Genomic DNA, 20813 nt, shown 5'->3' with positions numbered 1-20813 from the left:
ATAGAATCAAAAGACTGATACTTAACCACTGTTCTGCATTTTGGAAAACTGCACTTGGATTAAACCATTTGAACTTTATTCTTAGCTACATGAATACACCTAATTGAATGAAAATGTACATAGCCACCGATATTTTGAACTGACAACTTACAGGTTGGTAAAAAATTAACAACAGTTAAATTTTTACTATCTATATACCTAAACATTTAAAGTTGGGGGTTACATAAAAGGTTTTCATAAATCATTTTCTTTAGGGATAAAAGTCTCAAAGGGAATTTCTTCAACCACAAACTTCTGTCCATAAAACAAATTTCAGACCCATATAAAAAAATCACTTGATTTGAAAGGCAAGTCCATTTAAACTGTAAGACTCCAGAGTATAGTGGGAATGCTTTTAACTGTCTTCTGAAAATGAGAGGTCATCTCCTTGTGTTCCATCAACATTTTAAATATACATTTCATCCAAAGATGCCGTCTTACTACATGGTGCCCCAGTAAGCAAAATTACAGACTGAAATTTCAGGGATTGTATCAAAATGGGGAATCCCATTTTGTAGTAACCCATGGCGAATACCTCCTTTTTTTAATATCTGGAAATAGAAGTTTTTCATTGTGTTGGGCTTTTCTCGTGTGGCTTATTTTTCCATTAACCTAGCGGAATAGAGAAACCCTGTTTTTATGTGTAATTAGCAATAAAGCTGGCCAATTTACAAGTTGTTTATGAAGAAAAAGTCTGATGGAACTGAACCTTTGAGGAGTCCTCAAACTATTACAGGAGTGCCCTGTATAAGCGGTTCTCTTGAGATGGTTCTGCATCCGAGCCTCCAGTTTTCTTTCCACGCACACTACAGTTAAGACGCCGAGCAGACTCCGCACCAGTATTCTGCTGCTGCCCAGGCCTCACTGCGTGTCTGTCAAAGCACTCCCTGGGTGAGAACAAGTGTAACAATTGGTTTCCTCCCCCTTCTCACTATTCGTCCCCAAAGGTACCCTGGTGGGGGTCACCTGCAAGATAGCAAGAGTCGTATTCATTTTCTGTTTTCAACTGTATAGATGTTAAAATACTCAAAATGGATGCTTTGGATGCTGTGAGAGTTTCCAGGAGTCCTTTGGAGGGATTACCCTCGCGTGAAGATTTGGAAATGTATTCTTAAGAGTGTTGCTGTACATCACCCTCCGGATCAGTCAAATTCTCATGTAATTCCCCACTCAACTAAAACACGGGGTACACCTTTGGAATTCAGAAGTAAAGATAACTTGGGGGTCTTAAGTCTGGTGTCTTAGAGTGAAGGAAGCGTTGCATCACGAAGGTTCAGAATCCCCTTGCCTTCGGACCCAACCGCTGCTTCCGCCGCGGCTGTTGGCAGGAGGAAGCACTTAGGTGCAGAGCACCAAGCAAACAGGTCGACAGGGCTCAATGTGTGTTGAGGAAAAGCCCTTGGTAATCCATTTTCCTAAGGCCTCTAGATGTTCAGGATGTGTCCCCGACCTAGTTCTTGATATAAATTAGTGTGTTCTGTTGGGTGAATAGGCAAAGAGTTTTTTCAAGCTGTGTGTTTAAAAACAGAAATCTAGATGGTGACTGCTCAAATTTGGTGAGTACCTTCCCTTACTGAAAATATTCATCAGTAGGACTATTAATTAGTTCTTTCAGCCATCTACTTTCAGAGTGTCTTAAGCATTTAGGATAAATTTTTTCACTATAAAACAGGTCTTAACACAGATTCCCCAAAGGCTAACATCTTCCTTTAGGAAGTCTGACTTAAAGACTTAAGACCATGAATGTGCTAAAGACTTACAAGCTAAAGCTACCAAGTCAGTTTTTGTGTTTTTTTTTTTAAGATTTGAGAAAGCACGAGCAGTGGGGAGGGGCAGAGGGAGAAGCAGACTCCCCCCTGAGCAGGGAGCCCGGCGCAGGACTTGATCCCAGGACCCCCCTGATCATGACTCGAGCTGAAGGCAGACGCTTAACCGACTGAGCCACCTAGGCACCTCCCTGAGTCAGTGTTAAATACCAAGTTTTTACAGTCTCTCACGACAGATTTTGACTTAAAGAAAAAAATACGGGGGCACCTGGGTGGCTCAGTCGTTAGGCGTCTGCCTTCGGCTCGGGTCATGATCCCGGGGTCCTGGGATCGAGCCCGCATCGAGCTCCCTGCTCTGCAGGAAGCCTGCTTCTCCCTTTCCCACTCCCCCTGCTTGTGTTCCCTCTCTCGCTGTGACTTTCTCTGTCAAATAAATAAAATCTTTAAAAAAAGAAAAAAGAAGAAAAAATACATACCAAGCTCTTTCTTAGGTTGCAGTTAGCCTTCTCTTTTGCCCCAAGGTTGGGCTTTTTAATTAAAAAGCAAAATCTAAAAATTTAGATTTGCAATAAAATATGAACAGACTTGCCTTTCTAATATAGCCACCGAAGCATGGTTTAGCAGTTGTTGCTAGTAATGCAAGTGCTAGATAAATTGGATGTTGAGTTATTGTTTGGCACATATTGACACAGCATTAAACACTTGAAATAGCCTTCTTACACTAAGGTTAGCAGATATTCCGTTTGGACAGGGAAAAGAATCCAATATACTGTTTTGGAAGGAGTGCAGGCTGGAGAAGAATGTATTGAAAACACCTTACCACCCGTGATAACCTAGAAATGGCTACAGGATGTCCCTCCACTCACTGTGTTTTTGTCTCTAGAAAAGCACAGTGCCAAGTAACCAAGAGTAACAATTTTGAGTGCTCTTGAGCAGTAATAATTTATCAGTTTCAATTTACATTTAAGCTTTTAATTGCTGTTCTGCTATGAAGTTGATAGGCAATAATCATTACAAAAATCAATCCGAGGCTGAGAAGAAGAGTAATAATTTATATCCTAGGGAAGCTGGTTTAACTCTAGAATGTTTATATTGAAATGCTTTTTTTTTTTTTTAAGTCAATGAACTGGAAATATAAGGCTAGGACCAAAAGGAGACATAACTAAATAATGTCATGCCTGAATCTCCTAGCTGGAGTTTGGTGTTAGGTTGGTTTAAAAGCAGTTGTTAAAACTTGGCCTTCTAAATTTGACTAACGAGGGGCGCCTGGGTGGCTCAGTCGGTTAAGCACCTGCCTTCAGCCCAGGTCACGATCCCAGGACCCTGGGATCGAGCCCCAGATTGGGTTCCCTGCTTGGGAAAGCCTGCTCCCCCTGCTTGTGCTTGCTCACGCTCTCTTTCTGTCAAATAAATAAAATCTTTAAAAAAATAATAAATTTGACTAGTGAGTCAGGAAAAGAAAAGTCAAGTAAGGATGGGTTTTTTGTGTTCTGAATTTGTTCACCAACGTATGTATTAAATCTGAAATGCAGTGTTACATTTTGTGTCTAGATTAGGAGAGGAAATACAGCTGCCTAAAACACTATATTGTCCCATATTTTATTTATTTATTTTTTTAAGATTTCATTTATTTATCTGACAGAGACACAGCGAGAGAGGGAACACAAGCTGGGGGAGTGGGAGAGGGAGAAGCAGGCTTCCCGCTGAGCAGGGAGCCCGATGCGGGGCTTGATCCCAGGACCCTGAGATCATGACCTGAGCCGAAGGCAGACGCTTAACGACTGAGCCACCCAGGTGCCCCCATTGTCCCATATTTTAAATGATGCCAGACATCAACCTGCAACAGGTCTTCACTGTGTGTCTCGTCTCGTGTGCACTCCCACTTGGGAACAGCTTTTGTTATGAATTTGATGTGGGGTTGCAATTTTGAAAACATGCCTTTTACTTTTTCTTAGCGCTGATGTGAGAGTAAGTACACTGAAAAATTATACATCGGTAGCTCAGATGAGGGTCTCCTGTAGGCACCACTTGGAATGAGAAGAAAAACAATGCTAACTAACACAGTCTTACTTTGTGTATGGTTCTTAACTTTGATCTCAACTAGGAATGTTTTCCCTCATTAAAAAAATAAAAAGCTGTTTATTCATATTAAAGCCCACCACAGTCATTCTGATTAAAGACATGCCTCCTTATGAAGCTTTCTGAAAGGGTCTGAATTTAAACTGCCCATGGCCAGCCTCAGGGTGGGAATCATTCTCATGTGCATTTCCCTCTGCTCTTTGTTAAGATGAGTTTCCATCAGACATGACTTGAGCTGTAACGATCACTCGGGAATAATACTTAATGCTGCAGCCATGTTACAGGTGCTGAAGAAAGTGACCCTAAAGAAAGGAGGGGAGGGTGGGTATCGGAACCAAAGCACGAATTCTATGTGTGAAGTGCACTTCTCACTCAAACTCACATTCTTTTTTTTAAGATTTTATTTACTTATTTGGGAGAGAGCACACGAGTACAAGCGGGATGAGGGGCAGAGGCAGAGGGAGAGGGAGAAGCAGGCCTCCCGCCGAGCAGGGAGCCCGATGTGGGGCTCCATCCCAGGACCCTGAGATCATGACCTGAGCCGAAGGCAGACGCTTAACTGACTGAGCCCCCCAGGCGCCCCTCAAACTCACATTCTTCTGATAATGCCTTAAACTGTGGTCTGTTCCAGTTGCTCTCAATTTGAGTATGGTGCTTTGGGTCCCAACCTGGTCTCTGGAAAGCTCTGGACTCTGGATGCCAAGTGCACAGCCATTCATCTTGTGTAAACTCATTTGTATCCAGTCCGGAGAAATGCTAGTGTCAGGCATGTCCTCCCTGGGCTTTTTCAGATGTGCTTGTGTCTTTTCTGATAAAAAAGCCAGCTTTCTTGACAGACAGTCGGTGCCAATTTCATGTTTAAAGAAAGGTAACAAAATCTCTCTGCTTAGAATTAAAATGGAGGAGACGTCTGGGTGGCTCAGTGGGTTAAGCGTCTGCCTTCGGCTCAGGTCATGATCTCAGGGTCCTGGGATCCCTGCTCAGCGGGGAGCCTGCTTCTCCCTCTGTCCGCACCCCCCCGCCACCCTCCTCGCGTGCACTTGCGCGCGTGCTCACTCGCTCTCTCAAATAAATAAATCTTTAAAAAAAACAAACAATAATATTAAATAAGAAGCAAGAACAAAGTAAGGGACAAAGTGTGCAGACTGGGTCAGCAGTCCCAAGGAGTGACTGTGTGTATGTACATGTAAGGACTCATGGTGGGTGGGCTTCAGCTCGTTCCCTTCAAAACACGGAAAGGATCACCCTGAGTGCACGCAAGAGAAGAAAATTCAAGCTAAAACGAGGACAATCAGAAGAAAATCTGGTGTACGACCTATAACATCCAATGCTACTGTGAAAAAGATACTATTGTCAAGTTGAATTGCCCCGGAGCTGGCAGAATTAAAGCTCCAGATTGTCTGAGAAGGAAATGCATTTATACTGAAATGCTGTTCACAGACTGTGTGGTAATCTAAACGAGGAAAGTTTCAAACTTTGGCTTTAAAACAGCACGAGGATCATAGTCTATATGTTGTCAAACGAGTTTTGACCCACTTTTCACATATAGAGACTTCAAAAAAAGACTTTTTGTTGTTCTTGGGATAGTGATGATGTCTGGTAGACTGAAAGGGTTGAATCCCCACATGGACAGATACACTGCTAGTTTTTTGGTTTTTAAGTGAATTAATGTGGTTTTTGGCTTTGTATGGGCTGAATCATAAATACACAGAATCATAAATATACAGAGAATAACTTCTACGAGGTGGTGGTGTTCTAAACTGGTCCAAGGGCTGATGCTGAACTGGCTGAATGAGGAACATCTGGGGAGCTTTTTTATTTTTATTTTTATTTTTTTATTTATTCATGAGAGACAGAGAAAGAGAGAGAGAGGCAGAGGGAGAAGCAGGCTCCCAAGGAGCAGGGATCCGGATGTGGGACTTGATCCCAGGACCCTGGGATCATGACCTGAGCCGAAGGCAGACGCTTAACCATCTGAGCCACCCAGGCGCCCCTGGGGAGCTTTTTTAAAAACCCAATGTCCAGGGGCGCCTGGGTGGCTCAGTTGTTGAGCGTCTGCCTTCGGCTCAGGTCATGATCCCAGGGTCCTGGGATCGAGCCCCACATCGGGCTCCTGCTCGGTGGGGAGCCTGCTTCTCTCTCTCCCTCGGCTCCCCCCACCCACTCGTGTTCTCTCTTGCTCTGCTCTCTCTCTCTCTCACTCTCAAATAAATAAATAAATAATCTTTAAAACAATTCTAAAAAAAAAAAACAACAAAAACGCAATTTCTGGGTCCCACTCCTTGAAACTGAGCATAGATGTGGTGTGTCCAGGAATCTGTAGCATTTTTTTTAGGTTCCACATGCAACATGCAGCAGAGTTTGAAAACCATTTCCATAGGGCACTGTTGTTCTTTAAAAAAACTGGGGGGGGGGGGAGGATTGCCAAACTGTAAAACTACAGGCGAGTCAACAAATTGAACAAACACCCACGCACCTCTTGGCCGGAACTGGCAAGTCTGCTTCGAGTATTATTTTCGTCAACAGAGATGAGGCTGGATAACCAGGCTCCCGTCGCAGTTCGGTGAGTATCCTTGAGGCGCAGTGCGCAACAGAGCCCACGCCTGCTGCCGGATGGCCAGCTCTGGAGGCCACAGCGACCCGAGGCTGGCAGTTCCACGGGGAGAACTGCAAGTCGTATTTCTCCAGAGAAGGACCAGAAGGATCTTAAAGAATTCTAAGGAAAAAGAAAATAAATAAATAAATAAATTGGCGAATTCGGGAACACTGAGCATTGCTCATTGTGTGAGCAGAATGACCAGAGTGTAGCATTTCCTGGCTAAGGTGTCAGGGTCCAAAGGAAGGAATGGTGTTTCTCCGGAAGGGACGATGGGGGTCTGGGTTAGAAATGGCGTTCTGCACAGACGTGGGGGTCGGACACGACTGCCTTTGACCATTTGTGGAAACAAGATTCCTAGTCATCTGGTTGGTCTCCCCTGTGATTAGAGTCCCATGAGCAAGAGGAGGCTGGCTTCTGTCAAATTTTCCTTGCCGAAAAGGGAAGTACTGAGCCCCGGCTCTGCAACTAGGGAGCGCTACTTCTGCCCAAGACGAGTCCTCTAGCTTTCGGTCTGCAGTCCCAGCAGCCCAGCTCTGCAATATTCCCCGAACAAATAATGACAAATGAAACAGCGCTTTGAGCCATCTGTTTGAGTTGGTGCATTTTGCCTCTGCTGTTTATAAACCTGCTTCAGTAAGAAGCAAAAACAAAGCCCTGAGTTTAGCAAAAAGCATGGTTGGCTGAACAGCCAATTTCCAACTCAGAAAGAAACACGACTTAATTTATTTTTATCCAGGATGTTTTGGGACCGTGTGATTTACTTTAGAGCAACAAATGCATTCGAAGGAAAGCAAAGAAACTGGGGGTGGGGGTGGGGGTCACAACTTCGGGGTCGTGTTTTTACGTCTCAATGTGGCTTTGTGGCTGAAATTAGCACGAAGAATCTTCTGGAACCTCTGCCTAAGTAGTTCACCCAGTGGTTCTCGGTGGTGCTTGGGAGAGGACTTTCATGGATGACCAATGGCGGTCAGCTCGGTGCGTTGTTTGCTTTGGAAAATTCCAGTGGGGATTTTTCCCTATTGGTTTGCTCGGTGCTCTCACGAGATAGCATTATATGGATCGCGAAAAGACGGCTCTAATCCTCATCACCCCGTGAGGAAGCTACAATGGCCTCGTCCCGGGGAGAAAGCTCCGCTCCGAGAGCTTTAGCAGGCTTTCCCGGGGTTTCTCGGCAGGGAGAGGGAACCACAAAAACGTGTTTTCTTTGTCTTCCGCTGGGGGCCGAACGAGGCGGGCAAACGCAAGGCCGCAGTTCAAAGGCACTGGGCGGCGGGTCCACTGCCATCGGCCACCGGGGAGCCAGGGAAGGTGTCCCGCGCGCCCCGGGCACGAACCTACACCGTCTTCTGTCCCGGAACAGATCGTCGGCACGTCACAGCTGCGCGGGGGCTGTTTTGTAATCGGGCAGCTGCCACGCCCCCGGGGGAGAGGACATTAAAGACCTTTTTTGTCCACAAACCGGTTCCTCTCCCTGTCGCAGAAAACCGAGGCTGGGCTTTCGGTTTGCGGGGGTGGGGGGGTGGGGGGGGGTGGGGGGGGTGGTGGTGGTGTCCGACAGAGATCAACAGAAAAAACGGCTTGCAAGGATTGAAAGTTATTCATTGAATAAACTCTTAGCAAGTGTTGGATTTTTTTTTCCCCCAATAGGTGATCTTTTTTTTTTTTCTTCTGCTTTCTTAATTTACTACCAAAGCACAAAATCTAATGAAATGGCCCTAAATAAGCGAAGTGCAGCTTCTGGGGCCTCTACTCAATGTCAAGGGCAGCAATGCTGCCGCTTCCACCGAAGGCCCCACTTTCAGGAGTTTTTCGGTGTTTATTTTTATTATTATTATTATTATTTTACTTAGTATTATTTTTTAAGTAGGCTCCACTCCCAAGGTGGGGCTTGAACTCACCACCCCCCGATCAAGAGTCACATGCTCTACCACCTGAGGCAGTCAGGTGCCCCCCCAACTCTGGGGCTTTTTTAAATCATTTTTTTAACAATGAAAACCCAACTGAAAATTGCGGCCTGGCAAACAATTCTGTTTAGTCCTCATCTGGCAAAGCACGCTCTTGCCTGAAAAGGCAGGCATAAGGAAATGAATATGGAAGCGTGTCCTCGGTCATGTGATTTCTCCAAGTTTGCTGTACCCGGTGTCTGTTCCTCCTCCGCTGGCTCATTAAAAACAGTCCCCAGCTTTGACGTCTTGCTAACCCCATCACACTCCACTGGCCCCGTTGGGAAATCCCTCCACGCGAGGAGCCACACACAGCAGGAACTAAATTAGTTCACAATGCTCCCTCCGGGAATCGAACCCGTGCAGTTGGACTCCAGGGCGCAAACACCACACCTTAGCATCAATCGGATCAAATTCTTTTTTAAGTCTTTTTTAAAAAGATTTTATTTGAGAACGTGCACACGCAGGGGTAGAGGGAGAAGCAGACTCCCCACCCCCACCGAGCAGGAAGCCCAACATGGGGGTACTCGATCCCAGGACTCTGGGATCATGACCTGAGCCCAACACAGATGCTTCACCAACTGGGCCACCCAGGCGCCCCTGGATCAAATTCTTTGTCATAGTTGTGGTCCGCTAGAGCTGACCTGAATGATTTAGTAAAAATAGATGTCTCAACCGCACAATAATTTGACTTATGATCTCTGTATGTAAAATCTGCCTGATAACACAGAAGCACTTATTTTTGTAATTTTTTTAAAGCCTTCATAAATAGCGATTCCAGTAGGTTCACTCTGGGCTTCCTTAAGGACCTCGTAGGAAGCCGGTACTCTCCGTGGACAGCAGCTGTTTTGAGCACCGGCTGTTAACTCCACCCTAGAAAGCACCTGCGTTCTGACTGAAATGTACAGTTTGCAATGTACTAAGGACAAGCAGAAGTCTTCACAGGTTCCTTTCCTGTACGGGGTCAAAACAAGTCCGATGGATCAAATGGGGAGAAATGAGGCCTCCTGCTGGTAGTAAATGGTTTTGTGCCCTTCTCTTTACCTATACCCTCAGCCTGTCAATGAATTTTAAGGTAAGGAATTAGAAAGCTGCCTCTAGGTAACTAGTTCTCAACTATGCCAGATATTAACATTTTAGTAACTGGAAAGCAGCACCAGTCTCTCATTAGCATAAATCTCCTTGACTGCCCACGCATTCTACCCTGGAAGAAAATACATTTTCCCCCATGAGACTCAAAGCTATTTTCATTGGGAATAAAAATAAATGCAACCCACAAGCATCATTTTTCCCCCGAAATTGGCTCTTGTGGGGGAAGATAAAGGTTACTCACCACTAAGAGATTTCTAAAAGCTACAAGAGGTTCTGATTTGAACAGTGTGATTTCTAATTAGCTAAAGACCCCATGAATGCCTGATTAAGAAAACCTACATGGGCTGGTGTCAAAGGGTACAAATCTTCAGTTTTAAGAAGAATAAGGTCGGGGCGCCTGTCTGGCTCAGATAGTAGAGCATCTGACTCTTGATCTTCAGGGTTGTGAGTTCGAGCCCCTGGTTGGGTGTGGAGATTACTTAAAAATAAAAAAAATTTAGGGGCGCCTGGGTGGCTCAGTCGGTTAAGCATCTGCCTTCGGCTCAGGTCATGATCCCAGGGTCCTGGGATCGAGCCCCGCATCAGGCTCCTTGCTCAGCCAGGAGCCTGCTTCTCCCTCTCCCACTCCCCCTGCTTGTGTTCCCTCTCTTGCTGTGTTTCTCTCTCTGTCAAATAAATAAAATCTTAAAAAAAAAATAAAAATTTTTTTTTAAAAATTTAAAAAAAAGGTCTAAGGATCTAATGTACAGCATGGTAACTATAATTAATATATTATTGTAGACTTGAAAGTTGTTGAGAATAGATCTTAAACATGCTCACCACACACACACACACACACACAGCCAACTATGTTTTAACTATGTGAGGTGATGGATGTGTTAATTATTTTGATCTTGGCAATCATTCTACAATATATATGCATATTATCATGCTGTGCACTTTAACTATATACAATTATATTTGTCAATTATTACTCAGTAAAGTTTTGACGTTCATTTATTTTTAAGTAATCTCTATACCCAACGTGGGGCTCGAACTCACAACCCAGAGATCAAGAGTCTCATGCTCTACCAACTGAGCCAGGCAGGTGTCTGCAAAGATTCTTTTTTTTTTTTTTAATTTTTAATTTTTTAAGTAATCAGTAAAGTTTTAAAAAAGCAAACTGCAAGAATAACTAAAGAAGGAAACAAGATAACCAGATGGGAAGCTCCCAGGGGTCCTAAGGAAGGGATCCAAGGAGGGCGGGTTTCTAAACACTGGGCTGGTCCCCAAACCTCATACTCTGAGGATCTGTCTGGTCAAAATGAGGCAGATGAGAGAAATCAAAACAACACCGTAAGATTCTCATAAAACTGAAACTGCTCCATTTAAAAGATGGTCCTATGAGATTATAGGATCTTTGGACCTTTTAAAATTCAAATGTCCATCCTTATATGATGATGATACTAGTGGGTTGTTGTTGTTTTTTTAATTCTCTAACTTGTCAAAACACAAAATTGGCAAACTAATGTTGGTCTCCTTTAAAAAAAAAAAGTGGGGCGCCTGGGTGGCTCATTTGGTTAAGCGACTGCCTTTAGCTCGGGTCGTGATCCCAGGGTCCTGGGATCAAGCCCTGCACAGGGCTCCCTGCTCAGCAGGAAGCCTGCTTCTCCCTCTCCCACTCCCCCTGCTGTGTTCCCTTTCTCACTGTCTCTCTCTCTCTGTTAATTAAATAAATTAAATATTTTTTTTAAAAAAGTGATTGAGATCTACACATATAAGCAGATTGAAAGTGGAGGAATAGAAAAACATTTATCATGCAAATGGAAGTGAAAAGAAAGCTAGGGTAGCAATACTTATATCAGACAAAATAGACTTTAAAATAAACTGTAGGGGCGCCTGGGTGGCTCAGTCAGTTAAGTGTCTCTCTTTTTTTTTTTTTTAAGATTTTATTTATTTATTTGACAGAGAGAGACACAGCGAGAGAGGGAACACAAGCAGGGGGAGTGGGAGAGGGAGAAGCAGGCTTCCCACTGAGCAGGGAGCCTGATGCGGGGCTCGATCCCAGGACCCCGGGATCATGACCTGAGCCGAAGGCAGACGCTTAACGACTGAGCCACCCAGGCGCCCCAAGTGTCTGACTCTTGATCTCAGCTCGGGTCTTGATCTCAGGGTCGTGAGTTCAAGCCCCACGTTGGGTGCCATGCTGAGCATGGAGCCTACTTAACAAAAAATAAAATAAATAAAGACTGTAATGAGACAAAGAAGGACACTACATAATCATAAAGGGGACAACCCTACAAGAAGGTATAACAATTGTAAATATTTATGCACCCGACATGGAAGTACCCAAATTACATAAAGCAGCAATTAACAAACATAAAGGAAGAAATCAATAGTAATACAATAATTGTAGGGGACTTTAACACCCCCACTTACATCAATGGATAGATCATCCAAACAGAAAACCAACAAGGAAAGAGTGGCTCTGAATGACACATTGGACCAGATGGGTCTAACAGATATATTCAGAACATTCCATCCTAAAACAGCAGAAAACACATTCTTTTCAAGTGCACATGAAATATTCTCCAGAAAAGATCACATTAAGCCACAAAGCAAGTCTCAATAAATTAAAAAAGACTTAAATCAAACCATGCATCTTTTCTGAAGACAATGCTACGAAACCAGAAATAAACCACAGAAAAAAAAAAAACCTGGACGGAACACAAATACATGGAGGTTAAATAACATGCTACTAAACAATGAATGGGTCAACCAAGACATTAATGAGAAAATCAAAAAATACATAAAGAATAAAAATGAAAACACAGTGGTCCAAAATCTTTGGGATGCAGCAAAAGCTGTTCTAAGATTATAGCAATCCTACCTCAAGAAGCAAGAAAAATCTCACATCAATGACCTAACCTTACAAGAAAAGGAGTCAGGAAAAAAAGAACAAAGAAAAGCCAAAACAAGTAGGAGGAAAGAAATAACAAACATTAGAGCAGAAATAAATTAAATAGAAACTAAAAAAAAAACAATAGATCAATGAAACCAGGAGGTGGTTCTTTGAAAAGATCAACAAAGTTGATAAACCTTTAGCCACATTGATAAAAAAAAAAAGAGAGAGAGAGACGGCGGGGGGGGGGGGGGAACTCAAATAAACAAAATCAGAAATGACAACCAACATCACAGAAATACAAAGGATTATTACAGTATATTATGAAAAATTATATGCAAACAAATTGGACAACCTAGAAGAAATGGATAAATTCCTAGAAACATAACGTCCCAAAACTGAATCAGGAAGAAATAGAAAATATGAACAGACCGGTTACCAGCAATGAAACTGAATCAGTGATCAACAAACTTCCATCAAACAAAAGTCCAGGACCAGATGGCTTCAGAGGGGAATTCTACCAAACTGTTATTTATTTATTTATTAAATATTTTATTTATTTATTTGACAGAGAGACACAGTGAGAGAGGGAACACAAGCAGGGGGAGTGGGGGAGGGAGAAGCAGGCTTCCTGTGGAGCAGGGAGCCCGATGTGGGGCTTGATCCCAGGACCCCTGGATCAGGACCCGAGCCAAAGGCAGATGCTCAACGACTGAGCCACCCAGGCACCCCACTACCAAACTTTTAAAGAAGAGTTAATACTTATTCTTCAAAAACTATTCCAAAAAATAGATGAGGAAGGAAAGCTTCCAAATTCATTCTATGAGGGCAGCATTACCCTGATTCCAAAACCAGATAAAGACACCACAAAAAAGAGAACAGGCCAGTATCTCTGATGAATACAGATACAAAAATTATCAACAAAATATCAGCAAACTAAATCCAACAATACATTTTAAAAAATAATTCACCACGATCTAGTGGATTTATTCCAGGGATACAAGGGTGGTTCAATATTCACAAATCAATCAACGTGATCCATCTTATCAACAAGACAAAGGACAAAAGCCATATGATCATTTCAATAGACGCAGAAAAAGCATTTGACAAAGTACAACATCCATTCATGATAAAAACTCTCAACAAAGTAGAGGTAGAGGGAACATACCTCAACATAATAAAGGACATATATGAAAAACCCACAGCTAATATCATCCTCGAAGGGAAAAACTGAGAGCTTTTCCCCTAAAATCAAACAAGACAAGGATGTTCACTCTTACCCCTTTTATTCAACATCGTACTGGAAGTCCTAACCACAGCAATCAGACAACAAAAAGAAATAAAAGGCATCCAAATTGGCAAGGAAAAAATAAAACTTTCAGTATTTGCAGATGACATGGTACTATATATAGAAAACCTTAAAGACTCCACCAAAAAACTATCAGAACTAATCAATGAATTCAGTAAAATCGCAGAATACAAAATCAATATACAGAAATCTATTGCATTTCTATACACTCATAATGAAGTAGCAGAAAGAGAAAGAAAACAACCCCATTTACAACTGCACCAAAAAGAATAAAATGCCTACAAATAAACTTAACCAAGGAGGTGAAAGAGCTGTACTCTGAAAACTATAAAACACTGATGAAAGAAATTAAAGATGACACAAACAAACAGAAAGATATTCTATGCCCATGGATTGGGAAAGCCAATATTGTTAAAATGTCCATACTACCCAAAGCAACTTACATATTTAATGCAATCCCTATCAAAATGCCAACAGCATTTTTCACAGAACTAGAACAAATCATCCTAAAATTTGTATGGAACCACAAAAGACCCAGAATAACCAAAGCAATCTTTTTTTTTTTTTTTTTAAGATTTTTATTTACTTATTTGAGACTCAGTGAGAGAGGGAACACAAGCAGGGAGAGAGGGAGAGGGAGAAGCAGGCTCCCCGCGGAGCAGGGAGCCCGATGCGGGGCTCCATCCCAGGACCCTGGGATCATGACCTGAGCCGGAGGCAGACGCTTAACGACTGAGCCACCCAGGCGCCCCTAACCAAAGCAATCTTGAAAAAGAACAAAACTAAAGATATCACAATCCCAGATTTCAAGATAAATACAAAGCTGTAGTGATCAAAACAGTACGGTGCTGGCACAAAAACACACAGATCAAAGGAACAGAATAAAGAGCCCAGAAATAAACCCATGATTACAGGGTCAATTATTCTACAACAAAGGAGGCAAGAATATGCAACGGGAAAAAGACAGTCTCTTCGACAAATGGTGTTGGGAAAACTTGATAGCAACATGCAAAAGAATGAAATTGGACCACTTTCTAACACTATAGACAAAAATAAACTCACAATTGACTAAAGACTTAAATGTGAGACCTGAAACTATAAAAATCCTAGAAGACAGCACAGGCAGTAATCTCTCTGATATTGGCTGAGGCAACATTTGTCTAGATATGTCTCCTCAAGCAAAGGAAACAAAAGCAAAAATAAACTATTGGAAAAAAATAAAATAAAATAAAATAAACTATTGGGACTACATCAAAATAAAAAGCTTCTTCACAGCAAAGGAAACAGTCAACAAAACAAAAACACAACCTACTGAATGGGAGAAGATATTTGCAAATGACCTATCTGATAAAGGGTTAGTATCCAAAATATATAAAGAACTTATACAACTTGCAGAACATTTTTTATACTAAACCACCATTTTGGTAAGAAAAATACACAGTCACATACACACATACACATGTATGCACATACACACATACATGTGTGTTTCTTATTCCTATAACATCTTCAGAATAACTTTTAAAACACTGAGGGCGCCTGGGTGGTTCAGTTGGTTAAGTGTCTGACTCTTGGTTTCAGCTCAGGTCATGATCTCAGGGTCATGGGATTGAGCCCTGAGTCGGGCCCCACGCTGACTGGGGAGTCTGCTTGAGATTCCCTCTCTCCCTCTCCCCCCACCCTGCTCCTGCTCTCTCAAATAAATAAATAAATCTTTAAAAAAATTTTTTTTAAACTGGTATAATTGGTAACCTCTGAGGGAAAAAAATGTATGCACATGAACTGACGATAGAAGCAACACATTTTTCAATATAAACCCTTCATACCTTTTGCTTTTGCAACATGTCTATATCATTAACTCAATAAGATTTAAAAATAAATTAGTCACTGAAATGATAAAATTATTAAAAATAACAGAATTATACAACACCAAAAAAAAAAAAAAATCCAAATAATCCAATTTAAAAATGGCCAGAAGCCATGAACAGACATTTCTCCAAAGACATCCAGATGGCCGACAGACACATGAAAAGATGCGCAACACCACTTGGCATCAGGGAACTACAAATCAAAACTACAATGAGATACCACCTCATACCTGTCAGAATGGCTAAAATCAGTAACACAAGAAACAACAGGTTCTGGTGAGGCTGTGGAGAGAAAGGACAACCCTTGTGCACTGTTGGTGGGAATGCAAACTGGTGCAGCCACTGTGTTAAACAGTATCATCAAGTCTCCTCTAAAACTTAAAAAGAGGGGCGCCTGGGTGGCTCAGTCGGTTTAGCATCTGCCTTCAGCTCAGGTCATGATCCCGGGGTCCTGGGATTGAGCCCTACATCGGGCTCCCTACTCCGTGGGGAGCCTGCTTCTCCCTCTCCGGGCCGCTCCCCCTGCTTGTGCTCTGTGTGTGTGTGTGTCAAATAAATAAATAAAATCTTAAAAAAAAAAATGAAAATAACTTAAAAAGATAATTACCATACAATCCAGTAACTCCACTACTGGGTATTTACCCAAAGAAAACCGAAACACTAATTTGAAAGGATACATGCACCCTTATGTGTATTGCAGCATTATTTACACTAGTCAAGATATAAAAGCAACCTATGTGTCCATCAATAGATGAATGGAGAGGCGCCTGGATGGCTCAGTCGGTTAAACGTCTGCCTTCGGCTCAGGTCATGATCTCAGGGTCCTGGGATGGAGCCCCGCATCGGGCTCCCTGCTCGGTGGGGAGCCTGCTTTTCCCTCTTCCCCCCTGCTTGTGCTCACGTGCTCTCTCTCTCTCAAATAAATAAAATATTTAAAAAAATAGATGAATGGATAGTAAAGTTGTGGTATATATACACAATAGAATACCACTCAGCCATAAAAAAGCATGAAATCTTGCCATTAGCAACAACATGGATGGAGCTAGAGGGTATTATGCTAAGTGAAATCAGTCAGAGAAAGACAAATACCGTATGATCTCACTCATGTGGAATTTAAGAAATAAATGAACAAAGAAAAAAAGAGAGACAAACCAAAAAACAGACTCCTAACTCTAGAGAACAAACAGATGGTCACCAGAGGGGAGGTGGCTTGGGGGGATGGGTGAAATAGGTGATGGGGATGAAGGACGGCACTTGTTGTCATGAGCGCTGAGTAATGAATACAACTGTTCAATCACTATCCCGTACACCTAAAACTAATATAACACTGTACGTTAATTCTACTAGAATTTAAAAATAAAATAAAACAAAAAAAATTTTTTTTCAAATGGAACCTGGAAATCTGAGAGCAGCTCACCCATGGTATGTCAGGAAATGCTGAATTCCAAATGACCTGATTTGGAATGGAGCTGCTCCTGTTCACTGAGCAGCTGATTTCTAGTCAAGAGCAGGGTGGAACAGAGAGGAGGAAGGCGGGTTTATTTTCTGTAACTAGAAGACTTGACAGGTCAAAGGACCCCCAGCCATTAAAATCTTACCTTGATCTGGTTTGTTCACGGATCCACAGGCCCAGGGAAGATTCCCTGCATGTGGATTTGGAGACAGAGTCCCCCACGCAGAGATTTCTGGAAGTAAAGAGGGAGATCAGCTACCTTTCCTAGAACTGGCCATCACAACGTGCCCCTCTCCCTTGGCAAAGAAAGACCACGTTGGTCTGCTCGTGCAGGGGGTGCTCCCCAGGCTCCCCGCACCCTTCCCCGCCCCACAGACAGCCAGTCTCCCCTCTTCTTGCTTCATATCGGGGCCTGAGGCCGAGCCTGATGAGCCCCGAGGTTCCCCCGGCTAGGGTGGGGGGCCGTTCACATCCGAGCATCAGCAGGGAGTGCTGCACTCAGAGGAACCCCCAGACGAGAGCAAGACACAGAGGAAAGCTACATGATTCTCTATTCAGAATCGCCAAAATGTGGAAACGGCTCGAGTGCCCATTCACAGCGGAATGGATAAACAGAATGCACTACAACTATGTCCGCACGATGGAATATTTTTCGGCCACCAAAAGGAACGAAGTACCCGTACACGCTAGGACACGGATGAACCTTGGAAGCATCACGCTCCGGGAAAGCCAACGACCAAATATTCTGTGATTCCATCTGTCTGAAATACCCAGAATAGGCGAATCCATAGGGACAGAAAGAGTAGTGGTTGCCTGGGGCTGGGAGAGGGGTGGGGATAGGGAGTGACAGCTAATGGTACCGGTTCCCTTTTGTGGTGATAAAAATGTTCTGGGGGCGCCAGGGTGGCTCAGTCGTTAAGCGTCTGCCTTCCGCTCGGGTCCTGGGATCGAGCCCCGCATCGGGCTCCCTGCTCAGCGGGAAGCCTGCTTCTCCCTCTCCCACTCCCCCTGCTTGTGTTCCCTCTCTCGCTGTGTCTCTCTGTCAAATAAATAAAATCTTAAAAAAAAAATGTTCTGGAACTAGATAAAGTTGATGGTTGCACGACACTGGGACTGGAAGTAATGCTAATGAACTATACGCTTTAAGGTGATTAAAACAATGACTTCTGTGTTATGCTGATTTACACACGCACACACACACACCCGTGTGCCTTTTCTGCCTGGGGCTGCAAGGAAGTCTCGCACCCCCTCAGCCCGCCCCCCACGGGTTCCACAGATACCCTCCTGTACCTTCTCTGTTGGCCAACCCTTCCCGCCCCCTGTCCCCCACCCTACCCCCACCCCCAATCAGTAGCTATTGTGATTGTGCCGAGTCCACAACGGGCCGGGCCCAGCCCAGCAGCCTCCCACACCTGACCCGGGGCTATCCCAGGGTTCAGCTGTGGGGACTGATGATCGGCATATTCATCACAGTGATTTTCTCACCTGAATCCCTTGCTTCTGCCTCCTCGCCCCAACCCTCTACTCAGACCTAGAAGGGGAGCTCTGGACAGTCTCCCGGAGACCCCCGGGGCCCTGACGCCCAGCGGTCAAAGACAATACTTGTTGAAAACCTGAGCTACGGCCACGGCTCCCAGACCCAAGCCAGCCAGCCTCGGAGGGGGCTGCCCCGCGGGATGGGCCCTCCTCCCAGGGCACAGCCTGGCCTCCAAATAGGGGCGGTGCGGACCCCAGCGGATCCCGCGGCCCAGCTCCGGGTGGTGCCACCAACACAGGCCCTCCGAGGCCCGGCGCCTTCTTCTCTAGCTGGTGTGCCCACGCCGGCTCGCGGTCCCGACCTGTCACAAGCACCCCGGAATCACCTACTAAGCCCCCCTCCCAGGTCCCAGACACCCCAAATCAAGAGCAGGGGTGTCCTGTACGCTTTAGGAGCCTGACAGGTGGCCAAGTCCCCAGAGGAGGCCTAGTGCTGGGGAAGCCACCCTCCCCTCGCCCCGCAGACCTCAGCAGGGGGCCCGGCCCTTTGCCCCCCGGGGGCTCATGGGTAAGGAAAACTCTTCTGTGCACCTGAAAGGGGTCCCCGAACTTCAGTGAGGAAGCCGGCGCGCTCCCTGAGGCTCCTGCCCCATCACGAGCAGTCGTTCAAACCCGAGCGGGTTCCGCGCCAGGCCCTGCGGCCTTGACCTGGGTTCCGCCGGCGTGGACCGGCCGCGCCGAGTACCTGCGCGCAGAGCACCGGAAGTCCCCGGGAGCCGGTCCAGCCGCGAGACGCCGCGGTCCCCTTGGCAACCGAGCGCACGCGGCCGGTGCTCCGGGATGGGGGTGTGGTGCCCTCTAGAGGCCACGGGGCCGCACGGCCGGGGACGGGGTCGGCACTAGGGGGCTCCTGCGCGTGCCGGAGGCCGGCAGGTGCGGGAGCGAGGTGGACGCAGAGGCGAGCCGCTTGTTCAAGGTCGTAGGGAGACGCAGATCCGAGCCTTCCGGAATCGGCCCTTTGGTATTCCGCTGCCGCTCGTTAAAGAAACAAAAAACCCTCGCACACTCACACCCGCCCGGAGCTAATGAAGCTGAAGTGAGGGGGCGCCTCATTTGCTGAAGACCCTCGGCGGGGCCCCAGAAATGTATTCACCTGGTCACGTGTATTGCTACAGTTTGCAGAAGTGAATGATTTGAGCTGTAATTAATTAAGGTCGCTCTCTTCCCGCTCTGACCCTCTGTCACACTTCCCCTCTGGTCCTGGAGAGGCCCAGGGCCTTTGGGGTCTGGCAAAGGGGAAGTGGAGTTGGGAATACATTGAGTGTGCCTTTAATGGGAACTGTTTACATATGCAGTTATTACCGGCCATCCCGGGGTAGGAATGACTTCCGGGAATAATCCCACTGCCCACCTGGCATCATGACATCGAGCACTACAGCAGCTGGGGCGTGGGAGGAGGAGAAATGAGGTTTGAAATGTGCAGAGCGCAAGCTAGTCTGTGGGAAATTCTTCCAATCTCCAAATGCCTCAACTTGTGAGCAGATCAAAACAGAAATTTGTCCTCCCAAGAATATCATCAATAATGCAGTGAATATAATTGCAAAATCCCTATAAAATGAAATTATTTTTCAGGTGTGTCCATATGTAACCAATAGAAACAATTCTGGCATGGAAAAATAAACTGTAACAAATTCTTTTTTCAGATCATACCAAAGGAGAAAGCGATAAATTTTGAATAGAGGTAATAAATAGGTTCTTGGTTTGTTTAATCATCTACTTAATGAAAAGAAGTGAAGTATATGAACACAATGGGAAAATATTTAAATTTCCTGCTGATTTGACCAAAATACTGACATTGACAAAGATAACAGAAATCTCATAATAGACCTCCACAAGGCATTGAGGTCAAGTTGGCTGATAAGTATTGTTAATTCAGAGTATTTGAGATTGGTTCAGGGGAACTTGAATCCTTGATATGCCCTGAAAATGTACAGCTTTTCTATAAAAGAAACTTGATAGAGGTTTCCCCATATTTGACAGCAGTCCCCCAAATGTATACAGCATTACTAATAACAAATTGCGAAGCCGAAAATTTTCTAAACTATCAATAATGAAAACCAGGGCGCCTGGGTGGCTCAGATGGTTGAGCGTCTGCCTTCGGCTCGGGTCATGATCCCAGGGTCCTGGGATCGAGTCCCCAAGGGAGCCCGCTTCTCCCTCTGCCTCTCTCTCTCTTGTGAATAAATAAATTAAAAATCTTTAAAAAAAAATAATGAAAACCAAATTTCCATCAACTACGCCAGAAGAA

General features: G+C 44.5%; 1 long non-coding RNA gene across 1 annotated transcript; it reads right to left on the bottom strand.

The window, feature by feature from the left end:
* Window positions 1-828: 828 nt before the first annotated feature.
* LOC144380593 (uncharacterized) lies at window positions 829-19270 on the bottom strand. Its single transcript, XR_013444802.1, has 3 exons — window positions 19097-19270; window positions 6361-6600; window positions 829-1005 (listed from the first exon to the last, which is right to left on the bottom strand). It is a non-coding gene; the product is annotated as an uncharacterized LOC144380593 (long non-coding RNA).
* Between the last annotated feature and the right edge of the window lie 1543 nt (window positions 19271-20813).

This window comes from Halichoerus grypus, chromosome X, assembly GCF_964656455.1.
Source record: "Halichoerus grypus chromosome X, mHalGry1.hap1.1, whole genome shotgun sequence".
NCBI lineage: Eukaryota > Metazoa > Chordata > Mammalia > Carnivora > Phocidae > Halichoerus > Halichoerus grypus.
This window is presented reverse-complemented; position numbering and strand designations above follow the sequence as displayed.